The sequence below is a fragment of the Apodemus sylvaticus genome, chromosome 22, assembly GCF_947179515.1.
Source record: "Apodemus sylvaticus chromosome 22, mApoSyl1.1, whole genome shotgun sequence".
Lineage (NCBI taxonomy): Eukaryota > Metazoa > Chordata > Mammalia > Rodentia > Muridae > Apodemus > Apodemus sylvaticus.
The window spans coordinates 20,556,629-20,569,221 of record NC_067493.1 but is presented as its reverse complement, the minus strand read 5'-3'; the positions used below and the strand labels follow the sequence as shown (position 1 = coordinate 20,569,221).

At 38.8% G+C, this 12,593-nt stretch overlaps 1 protein-coding gene and 1 pseudogene across 2 annotated transcripts in view; one reads left to right on the top strand and one right to left on the bottom strand.

Moving 5' to 3' along the window:
- The window catches only part of LOC127672424 (zinc finger protein 431-like), a 313,721-nt gene that overhangs the window by 252,975 nt on the left and 48,153 nt on the right, over nt 1-12,593 (bottom strand). The gene's annotated exons all lie outside the window — the stretch shown is intronic.
- LOC127672452 (ras-related protein Rap-1b-like) lies at nt 2,716-3,243 on the top strand (annotated as a pseudogene).

Here is a 12,593-nt window from a genome sequence, read left to right as displayed (position 1 = left end):
CCAGTTTTGTTGAATATAGCCTTTTTAGTAGGATCTGATGTTTTTTTTTAACTTCCTCAGTTTCTGTTGTTATGTCTCCCCTCTCCTTTGTGATTTTGTTCATTTGGATACTTTCTCTGTGCACTCTCTGTAGTTTGGCTAGTGGTTTATTTTTCTTGTTGATTTTCTCAAAGAACCAGCTCCAAGTTTTGTTGGATGCTTTGTATAGGTCTCTTTGTTTCTATTTGATTGATTTCAGTCCTGAGTTTGATTGTTTCCTGCTGTCTACTCCTCTTGGATATATTTGATTCTTTTTGTTCTAGAGTTTAGTGTATGATCTCTCCAATTTATTTTTCAATGCACTCAGAGCTGTGAGGTTTCCACTTAGTACTGCTTTCACTGTGTCCCATAAGTTTGGGTATGCTGTGCCTTCATTTTGTTAAATTCTAAAATGTCTTTAAAATTTTTATTTCATCTATGACCAAGTTATCAGTGAGTAGAGAGGTGTTCATCTTCCTTGTGTATGTGAGCTTTCTATTATTTCTGTTGTCATTGAAGACAAGCCTTACTCTGTGGTAGTCTGACAGAATGCATGGGATTAATTCAAACTTCTTGTATCTGTTGAGGCTTCTTTGGTGTGTGATTATATGGTCAGTTTTGAAGAAGGTACCATGAGGTGCCAAAAAGAAGGTATATTCTTTTGTTTTAGGATGAAATCTTCCATAGATATCTGCTAAAGCCATTTGGATCATCACATTTGTTACTTTCACTGTGTTTAGTTTCTATTTCCATGATCTGTCCATTGGTGAGAGTGGAGTGTTGAAGTCTCCCATTATTATTGTGTGAGGTCCAATGTGTACTTTGAGCTTTAGTAATGGTTCTCAACTCCCACAAAAGTAACTCAAAGTGACTTCTAAACTGTTATATTTCTGAAACTTCAGCTACTACTGATCTTTATTCCTAACAGAGAGGCCCCATGTTCTACAGCTCTCTCTGTAAACAGATGTGATAAGAAACGTGGGCCTCTTATGCCCTCTCATGGTTTGTAGCAAATTCAACCCCACTGAAGTCCACACACAAAACAATGTTGAAGCATATTTTTTTTCTGATTCCTGCCATATGGATTATGGTAGATTTGTAATCTTCTCTATCTACCTGCATGCCATCATGTATAACTTAAAGAAAGAAGAGAAAGAAAAAAAGCCAAAACCTCTGCAGTTCAGAAACATCTTTTTGTACTCTAGAATCGGATATCCCTCATTTATGCCATTCCAATCAAATATTGATTAAGGATAAACCTTATCATATCCTTTTCTTTTGTTTTCTTTCTTCCTTCCTTCCTTATTTTCTTCTTTCTTCCTTCCTTCTTTCCTTTCTTTCTTTTTATCAGTTTTTCAACTATTCATAAAGCTTATCACACAAAACTGAATGTGGAATGCAATGTTCAGAACTCCTAGAAACCAGACCTTCAGTTTTTCAAACTATCTTCTCACTAAACAACAAAAGCAATGCTTGTGATGATATTATTGGAACCATGGTGTCCCACAGCCAGGACTTCAGAGCCTTCCTCTCCTCAGTGAATCCAGGCTCATCAAGGGTCAGAGGTCAAAGGCCTCTGCCCAGGTCACCACATGTACCAAGAGAATTAAAATCTGGCTCACAGTCCATCTCAGTCCCAGCAGATCAGACTTGCTACCTCAGTCAATCTGCTCTTCCTGGTCTGGGGACAATGGTCCCCACATTCATCATGTTATGTTTTGTGGTCTTCCTCCCAACTTCCTATAGCTTCACCAGAGGAAAATCCTGGAAAGAACACAAGGCTGCCCTTCACTGGTGCTCCTGATTTCTAAGTCTTCCTAATTTCCATCATTATCTTGGATCGCCCTAACCCAAAACTAGACTGGCCTCAGGACAGAAATATCTTCCCTATGGGGTGATCAGAGATTAAGGTACTCAAACAGCACAGGCATTCCCATCTCTGACCTTCCACCCTAGAGACAGACTGGGCCCTAGTCTGGAAAATTTGTAGTTTAGTAGAAATGCTTTCAGTCTCCCTGAGTTCTTCTTCCACTTTTAAGGCATGGTGGAGCAATAAGAACACAAAACCACTCACAAAACTTTTGACACAAAGTGTGTCCTATCTACAAGACCTGCATGGAAAAGATGGAACAGAAACTGAGATAATGGCCAAACAATAACAGATCCAACTTCAGACCCATCCCATGGGCAAATAAACATCCCTGGCACTATTAATGTTATGCTTGCAGAGAGGAGCCTAGTATAATTGTCCTCTTAGAGCCTTTACCAAGCATCTGACTGAAACAGTTGAAGAGACTCACAGCCAAACATTGGATGGAGCTTGTCAGTCTTATTGAAAACTTTTGAGAAGGACTGAGGGACCTGGAGTAGCTAGGAGCTCCACAGTTAGACCAACAGTCTCAAGTCACCTGGACTCTTGGGAGCTCTCAAAAACTGAACCACCAACCAAAGAGCATTCATAGGCTAGACCAATGCCCCCACACATATATAGCAGATTTCCTACTTAGAAGGTATCTGGAGAAGATGGGGCAGTTATCATGATATAAAGTGGATACATAAATTAATGGAAAAGAAAGTTGGACCTGAGTGGTGGAGATGGTGGCAGCAGCGGCAGTAGCAGTGGCAGAGACTGCCATAGCACCTGAAGCGTGGACTTGGCGACAGCAGGAGAAGTACTAAGTGTAACAAGTGTGCATCATGTGTTAATATAAGCTAGTCATTCTTGGCTCAGGAGGTGTTGGGAAATAGGCTCTGACCACACAATCTGTTCAAGGAATTTTTGTTAAAAAATATGATCCTACGATAGAAAGCAAGTTGAAGTAGATGCACAGCAGTGTATGCTTGAAATCTTGGATAGTGCAGGAATGGAACAGTTTATAGCCATGAGATATCTATACATGAAGAATGGACAAGTCTTTGCTCTGGTTTACAGTCTATGTTTAATGACTTACAAGATCCAAGAGAACAGATTCTTTGGGTTAAAGACATTAATGATGTTCCAATGATTCTGGTTGGTAATAAATGCAACTGGAAGATGAAAGCGTTGTAGGAAAGGAACAAGGTCAGAACCTTGCAAGACAGTGGAACAATTGTGCATTCTTAGACTCCTCTGCAAATTCCAAAATAAATGAAAATGAGATCTTTTATGACCTAGTGCAACAAATTAACAGAAAAACTCCAGTGCCTGGGAAGGCCTACAAAAATTCATTGAGTCTGTTGCCTTAATATAATGAATGCACTATAGCTCTGAGCCAGGTCTGAAGAACTGTTTCCCAGTTCAACAGTGCCAGCATTCCAACTTTCTTAAACCTACCAACATCTTAAATGGGCTTTCCTGTGGTGGTACCCTGTAAGAGGCAGATGAAAGCCCCTCTATCAGTTTGCACATTTTAATCACTTTGCAGTATCACAAGAGATTTTTACTTATATAATAGTTCTAGAGTATGCAGCTGGTAAAACCAAAGGTTAAGAGACATTCTTTCTCCACCAACATTGTACATGTGTGAAAATGGTGTACTGTGTACTTTAATACACCCCATACTTTGTATTGGACAGTATAATAATGCAAATCCTAAAAAAAATCACTATTTTAGTATAATAAAAGAAAGTCCAAAAAGCTCCTATATAGACTACTCCAGATAACTTTGCTTCTTTGATACTTGTAGCTTATTGTAACTTTTTTTTAAATTCAAGGTCATTATCATCATATTATACAAAGTAAGTACTTTGATTGACACAGCTATATAGTTTTTTTAATTTTCAAAAATCGGTGGAGACAAAGATTTTGTCTTTAAAATATGATAGTCCTTTCAGTATAATGTCTTAGATTAAAGATGTTGCCTTTACTATCAGTTGGGAAAGAAATTTCCAGACTTTTCAAATCTCCTTATTATATGTTTCCTTTTTTGTTTACATAGGGAACAATGGTTATAGTTGTGTGTACAGTGGGGGGAGGGTCTACAACAAGAAATACATATTTTTAAGCAATTTTTTAATGATTTAACAATATTTGTAAATCATTTTCAGGCTTCTGCAGTTGTAGATTCTCACTGTGGCTCCCCTGCTTGCTCATGCATACATGTGTCTGCAATACCAAATATACAGATTTAGTATATCTTCTTATTAGTGTGTTAGTGATTGTTTTACATGTGTAATGTTTTTGTTGAAATGTTAACTGGTGGATGAGCACTGTGGATGTGAATGTGGAAAGTAATTTTAATAATGTATAATTGGTCACAAGGCCTAATTTGTAGTAACTATTGCTGTTTTATTTAACAATGCCTTGTTACCTTGTATGTATTAACGTTTGGGTGTAAATATTGTATATCCATCCAACAGGGAGCCACAGTATTTAAACTGGCCAACCTGATATTACAATGACTTTGATGTGGCCAAATGTAAACTAAAAGCTTTAATTAAAGTGGTGCAATTTGTATAACTTAGCAATCATAGCTCAATAAATTTGGATTGCTGTGCATGGGCTTGCATTATAATTACTTGCCACTTGAATGTGTTTTGTGTTATGTTTTAACAGTGCTAGTAAATAAATATGGGTTTACCTTTTAAGAAAAACAAAGTTGAACCTGTCTGCATGGCCATGTGCTCCAGAGATTAAGGATTTGTAAAACAACACACTGTGTATGACTCACATCTTTTCTCTCAGGCTGAATATCTGAATCCTTAAATATAAAAGTCAGGACCACGCCATTTTACTCAAAATCTTCTATTTTTGTTGAACTAGTATAATTACAGTAATTTGGCTTCACAGTAATTGAGTGCCTGGTCTGTGGCCCCAAGCAGTGGTGAGTCAGGACATTCATCGATCATCTACAATTGATTACCTCACCACTCCTTCCCAATGTCAACTACTGTCAAAGCAGGAATTCTTTCAGCCTACTTCTCTATCGCTTTCTGTTCTGTAACTAAGCTTTTAAGTTGGTCAGAGAGCTAAATTCATTCAGGACCACTCTTTGTTTGTAAGTTCCGATAAAGGCCAGAGAGTTTGGAGGACATTCATTCATTGATACATTTTTCCTCTTCACTGAACAGGCAAGGTACAGACTAGAAGAAGTTGCAGGACTGTCTTGTCAGCATTGGGAAGCAGAGGCATGGTTAAATGTTCAAAGCAAGTCTTAATCAAATAGCATGAGAAAAGGCTAACCTATAGGAATTGTTGCTTTAAACAAAAACAAATGTGAAAAAAAGCAGGCACTTCCCTGGTAGAGGGAATGGAATTAATTAAAAAAGTTTGACCTTGTTCCTATGTACAATGTTAGCTCCTGAAATCTGTAACCTGACATACACAGCTACAGCCAACGGCCTGTGTCTCAACCCCTGAGCTGACATATGACAATTGGATTAGACATATATGCAAAGAACAATCCCCTGGTTGGAAATTCAGTATTCATCAGATCATGGTAACCTTCCCAAATTATACACCCATCAATCCAATCTGCCTTCATCAAGGGAAATCACAAAACCACTCACCATGCTACAATCAAGGCCTTCTTCACAATGGTGGTTCTAGCACCTGTTTGTCTACCTCATTTGTCTCTGTGATATAAACAATAAGCTAGTCCTCATATTCTGCTCTGAAGACAGAGATATGTTTCACCTGTAAATTCTTTTTCTGTTCCTGCAATGGACAATTGCTTATACAACTTATCATCACATGACTATATGGTTATATGGGTAATTTAAAAATTGAGTGATGGTATTGCTATTTACTTTAAGAACTTAGTAATTATTTATTCTCTATCCCATTTTGTTCTGTAACTAAGCTTCTAGAATTAAATTAGAATTAATCTGGGCCATAGAATGAAATTCATGCAGGACCACTCTTCATTTTAAGTCCCAATAAAAGTCAGAGAGTAATAAATTCATATTTATTAATTATTATTTAATTAAACAAAGATGACATAGAGGTAACTGCCCTGGGGAGCAGCAGACTGGTGTCAATGCCAACTAGGTCAACAAAAGAGAGCTTGTCTCAGAAACATTTTTTCTAAAAGTCTGGAGAAACAGCTATTTTAGAATTAATATCCCCTCCCAGGGAGAAATTACTCCACGAATGTAAGAGATTAATAAAACAAAAAATAAACAAACAAAAAACCTTTTTAATGGTAGCATACATTCAGCTCTGGCTAATGCTCAAAGAAATGGGGGCCTAGAACTGATTTTGAATTTCACATATGCTGTCATCCTTAAGTCTATTTTAGGTTCAGGCCTCAGGCTATGCCTTGGACAATTTAAATAGGGACAAAAGTCTGCATGTCTAGCCCCTTGGGCAGATAGAGATATATAGAGAAAATGAATTCTAGATCACAATGTATGATCAAAAGAGAGAGTTAAAAGATGTATCAGTGTCAAAATTCTTACATATACAAAGGACAGAGAACACAAGGACAAAAACATCAAGGCAAAGTGATTTCACATTACTGTGATTTTACATCTTAGAGGCACAATATACAGAAGTATTCTAATCTCTGAATAAGTATGTTTTGGCCTCTTAAGGCTGGCTCAGAGGAAGGCCATAGGTGCTTCTATGCAGGATTGAAAGGAGTTCAATTTAAATAGCCGTGACTGCTGTCTGTGTCAGGGTTATGACATCACTGTAGGGAATTTAGTTTAAAATTCATTTTTATTTTATGCCTATAGGGTTTTTGCCTGCATGTGTGTTTACAGTACTGGCAGGGTACAGGAGGGGCAACAGATCCCTCAGGACCAGAGTTACAGAAGGTTAGCCCCTAGGTGGTTTAAGGGAATGGAAACTGTCCTTTGTAACCACACCCAGTTCTCTTAATTGCTATGATGTCTGTATGCTTTCTATTTAAAATTTATTTTTATGAATATAAAAATATATTACATCATTTCCCATTTCCTTGTATTTTCCTAAATTCTTCCTTTCCATTTTCTTCCTTATGTATGAATGAATAAGTATGCACAAATATAGGGATAAAATCTGATGAGTACATTTCTGTTGGTGGTGTGTATATGGTTTCAAGGATGAACACTTGGAATTGGATATGCAATTAGGGAACTCATGCCTGACTAAGGCTAATTCTCCTACTTACAAGAGAATTCCATTATTAAATAAACAACAGAAGTGACCTCAAAGTGTTTTAGGCTGCCATGGACAGTGTAGTGGCTATTCCTGGTTGTCAACTTGACTATATCTGGAATGAACTACAGTCTAGAATTGGAAGGCTCACCTATGATCCTAATTTGGAGGCTCAGAGATAATAAGTTTCTGACCTGGATCTTGGCATGGAGACCTTGCAGCATGGTGGCTAAGACAAGGAGATCTCCGAGTTCAAGATCATTTGTGATTAAAGGCATGGATGCACACACCTTTAATCTGGGCCACACCCTCTTCTGGAGACCCACACGCCAATAATCTGGGCCACACCCTCTGTTGGAGACCTACAGCCTTTAATCTGGGCTACACCCTCTGCTGGAGATATATAAGGACATTGGAAGAAGGAAGATTCTCTCTCACTCTTCCTTGCCTACTTGCTTCGTGGGACTGAGAAACTGCTAGATCCTTGGACTTCCATCCACAGCTGCTGCTGATCATTGTTGGGGAGTTGGACTATAGACTGTAAGTCATTGACAAATTCCCTAACTATAAAGACTATACATACGTTCTGTGACTCTAGAGAACCCAAACTAATACAGAAATTGGTACCAGCGTAGTGGGGTATTCCTGTGACAACCTGACCATGTTTTAGGGAGGACTGTGGAAGGACTTTGGAACTTTGAGCTAGAAAAGCTGTGGAAAGTTCTGTAGGAGCTTGGAAGACAATGTTACGAACAGTGCAGAAGATGGAGGCTTGGCTTGTGAAATTTCAGAGGGAAGATTAAAGACTCTTAAAGTAGCCATGTTTCGATTGTGAAGATTCTGTGGTTTTGGTTAGCTGGGGCTGAAGAATCAGCTGTAAGTAACAAGATACCAGAACCACTAAAGCAAACCTTTGTGTTACTGGGACTATTGATGCTGGTTACCTGGAGCTAAGAAATTAGCAGTGATTAAGAAGAGACCAGCATCACTGAGATGAAATCTTCTTGGAAGTGTTTTCTGAGAGCACAGTGAGTGTGTTCCAGAGATAGCCACAGTTATATTTTGTGCTGTGGCTGAACTTGGAACTTTGTAAGAGTCACCCAGATGGTACTGGTTTTGAAGGCATGAAGGGGTCATGAAGATCAGTTGAGGCTCTTGGCACAGTGAGAGGCCACGGAAGGCCATTGGTGAAGGTACAGCCTCAGTTGCAATTGATGGCCCAGGACTTGAAGGTGTCATGCATAGGAACAGAGGCTTGTCACCCTGATGAGAGCCTATGAGAGGCTATTGGTGAAGCCTAATTACAGTGGAAGATAGCAGCGTTTTGGAGATGCCAGTACCATGTGATGACCACCAAGAACAACAGGAGCAGTGGAGTACAGGAAGCTGGAGCCTAGAAGACAAGCTGTGTGCTACAAAGGGCAGAGCTGAAGAAGTGACCCAAGCCCTTGGAGGAGCCCGGAAGATTGTGAGTTGGATCCCAGACATTGAACTATTGGAGTTTGAGTTTTGCTTTTGGTTGTGACTGTGCCCTGATATGTTTCCCTCTTGAAGGAAGAAAGTATTTTAGTGGAGCCCACAGTTGAGAGACTGAATTTTTAAAAGACTTTGGATTTTAAAGATATTGGACATTTTAAGGTGATTGAACTTTTAATATGTAAAGATTGTGGGACTTTTAAAGTAATTTAGATCTTGGGGATGAATAAGAAGAAAGTAAGGGTTGAGGCTTAATAGTGATGTGTTTGTGTGTCAAGATGACAAGGGGTCAATTGTACTGCCTCCATGAGATCCAGCTGTAAGGCATTTTCTCAATTAGTGATTAGGTGGGGAGGGCCCCTTGTGGGTGGTTCTACCTTTGGGCTGGTGCTCTTGGGTTCTATAAGAGAGCAGGCTGAGCAAGCCAGGGGAAGCAAGCCAGTAAGAAACATCCCTCCATGGCCTCTGCATCAGCTCCTGCTTCCTGACCTGCTTGAGTTCCAGTCCTGACTTCCTTTAGTGATGAACAGCAACGTGGAAGTGTAAGCTGAATAAACCCTTTCCTCCCCAACTTGCTTCTTGGTCATAATGTTTGTGCAGGAATAGAAACCCTGACTAAGACAGACAGCAAACATTATCAATAATAGAAAACATGAGGTAGTAAGTACCTTATCTGACACTTGCTGGTGCCATGGCCCTGAAGTTCTGGAGCTGCAGCCATGATAATGGACACTGGCCTGAGCCAACTAGAGTCGCTTTTTGTTTCATGGGCCTCCCACCACACTCCATTGGCCATACTTACCTTGGGTGACTTTGAAATCTTGAAACTCCTACCTCTACTTTTTAAGCACCATGATTCCAGACCTGTGCTACCGTATCTGGATTAGATGGCTTCAACTTCATTTAGTGAGCCATTAAAATAATGGGATAAGTAAGTCGAACAATTACACTCAAGTATGTAGAAAAACCACTTATCTCTGTTAGCCTGGATTTTGGCATCTATAGAATGAGGACAAACTCTGCCCTAGTTCTTAGAAGGGATATAAAAGACTCAATGAAATATATACACATATATAGATATATAGATAGAAATAGATATAGATATATAGATATAGATATATAGAGAGATATAGATATATTTCATATATTGCCCATAGCTGTAAGACTGTGGATTTTAAGGCAGGAGGTCTGTACTTGATGGGAGCCTTCTTCTGTTACTATAATTACGACCAGAGCCTCTGTTCTGGTTACCCTAATTAGCCAGGCTCACCAACACATCCTCAATAAATCAATTGAAAGAACTGAATTGTCTAGTTGAGACATACTTATAATGCAGGAACTCTGAAGGAAAAGTGGGCAGATCTCTCTGATCTGCATGCACAGCCTAGTCTTTATACTGAGTACCAGGCCACCCAGAAATTCTTAGTGAGACTATTCCTTAAAATAGAAAAGAAAATAATAGAAAAGAAAAAAGAAAATATTAGTGAAAATTGAAAACATATTAACATATCTATACAGTGTAACCAACTTGGAACACAGATAAAAATATTAGGCAACTAATCTATCCTTGGGGTTCTAAATGGTTTAGATAAAAGTCAAGAGATATATACAACTAAGTAATATAACAAAGCTATATAATTTCTATCACATCCATAATCTTTCCCTGAGCTCAACTTATTCTCCTGCCAAGTATTCAGATGACTAGGTAAATGTTTACTCAGCAAAGAAGCTAGTATCTTTTCCCAGAATGAGATCCAGGAGAAATCCTAACTTTATGGGATCTACTGCTTCATTAGATGTTAGCCGAAGGGAGAGATATAAACATCTCTTTAGAATATCCTTATTTCTACTAAGCAGGCAGGTTATCCAGATGACAGAGTTGTAAATGAGGAGAAATAAAGTCCAATTGGAGATGATCAAGTGGGAGCTGGAGGCACTGCCATTGACAGTTCGAAGTAGTTTCCAGGACAAACAAGGAAAGAGTATAAGACCGGGAACATGTGATTATTAATCTTGAAATAATCCTGTTTTCCATTCTCCTGTGGGAAAAAATACAAAACCTCTCCAATGAAACACAGTCTTGGCTTTCATTCTGAGGTTATCACTGCAGCTGTGCTATCTGTCTATTTGGCACTTAAAAATTTTAATGTCAATAAAGCATCATTTATCTCTGAAAGATTCTTTAGCCCCTTTCTATTCTATGAGTATTTCCTTTGAGGTCCTGTTATATTTCACTATAATTGCTTGCTTGTCTGGTAGGATTATACAATATGCCAGTAACATGTTTTATACTATAATGTCTAAAAAAATGTTGCTTTTTATTGGATACGTGTGGCGGAGTACTGTAGCTTTAATCATCAAAAACATTTCTGAGATTGTCATCAGCTCTAGTAAATAAGCAATCTCAAAATCAACCTTTTCAACACTTAAAGCAGTTTGCTCATCAACATATCTTAATTCTGAAAAGTCTATAAAATAAAACATATAGTCTATTTATGACATAGCTCTAAGGTAGCAACACTGGGCAGAATCTGGATTCTTTTTTTTTTATTCGATATATTCTTTATTTACATTTCAAATGATTTCCCCTTTTCTGGCTCCCCACTCCCCGAAAGTCCCATAAGACCTCCTCCCTCCCCCAGTTCCCCCATCTACCCCTTCCCACTTCCCTGTTCTGGTATTCCCCTATACTGCCGCACTGAGTCTTTCCAGAACCAGGGGCCACTCCTTAATTCTTCTTGGACATCATTTAATATGTGGATTATGTCTTAGGTATTCAAAGTTTCTAAGCTAATATCAACTTATCGGTGAGTGCATACCATGATCTTTTGAGACTGGCTTACCTCACTTAGTATGATGTTCTCTAGCTCAATCAATTTGTCTAAAAATTTCATGAATTCGTTGTTTCTAATGGCTGAATAGTACTCCATTGTATAAATATACCACATTTTTTTGTATCCATTCCTCCGTTGAGGGACACCTGGGTTCTTTCCAGCTTCTGGCTACTACAAATAGGGCTGCTATGAACATAGTGGAGCATGTGTCCTTATTGCATGCCGGAGAATCCTCTGGTTATATGCCCAGGAGTGGTATAGCAGGGTTCTCCGGAAGTGTCACGCCCAGATTTCTGAATAACCGCCAGACTGATTTCCAAAGTGGTTGCACCATCTTGCAATCCCACCAGCAGTGGAGAAGTGTTCCTCTTTCTCCACATCCTTGCCAACACCTGCTTCTCCTGATTTTTTTTTTACCTTAGCCATTCTGACTGGTGTGAGGTGAAATCTCAGGGTTGTTTTGATTTGCATTTCCCTAATCCTTAATGATGTTGAACATTTCTTAAGATGCGTCTCAGTCATCCAAAGTTCTTCATGTGAAAATTCTTTGTTTAGCTTTGTACTCCACTTTTTAATAGGGTTATTTGGTTCTCTGGGTTCTACCTTCTTGTGTTCTTTGTATATATTAGATATTAGCCCTCTGTCGGATTTAGGGTTGGTGAAGATCCTTTCCCAATCTGTTGGTTGATATTTTGTCCTTTTGACAGTGTCCTTTGCCTTACAGAAACTTTGTAATTTTATGAGGTCCCATTTCTCAATTCTTGATCTTAGAGCATAAGCTATTGGTGTTCTGTTCAGGAACTTTTCACCTGTACCCATGTCCTCAAGGGTCTTCCCCAGTTTCTTTTCTATTAGTTTCAGTGTGTCAGGTTTTATGTGGAGGTCCTTGATCTACTTGAAGTTGAGCTTAGTTCAAGGAGATAAGAATGGATCTATCTGCATTTTTCTGCATGCTGACCTCCAGTTGAACCAGCACCATTTGTTGAAAGGCTATTTTTTTCCCACTGGATGCTTTCAGCTCCTTTGTTGAAGATCAAGTGACCATAGGTGTATGGGTTCATTTCTGGGTCTTCAATCCTATTCCATTGATCCATTTGCCTGACATTGTAACAATACCACGCAGTTTTTATCACTATAGCTCTGTAGTAATGTTTAAGGTCTGGGATACTGATTCCCCCAGAAGTTCTTTTACAGTTGAGAATAGT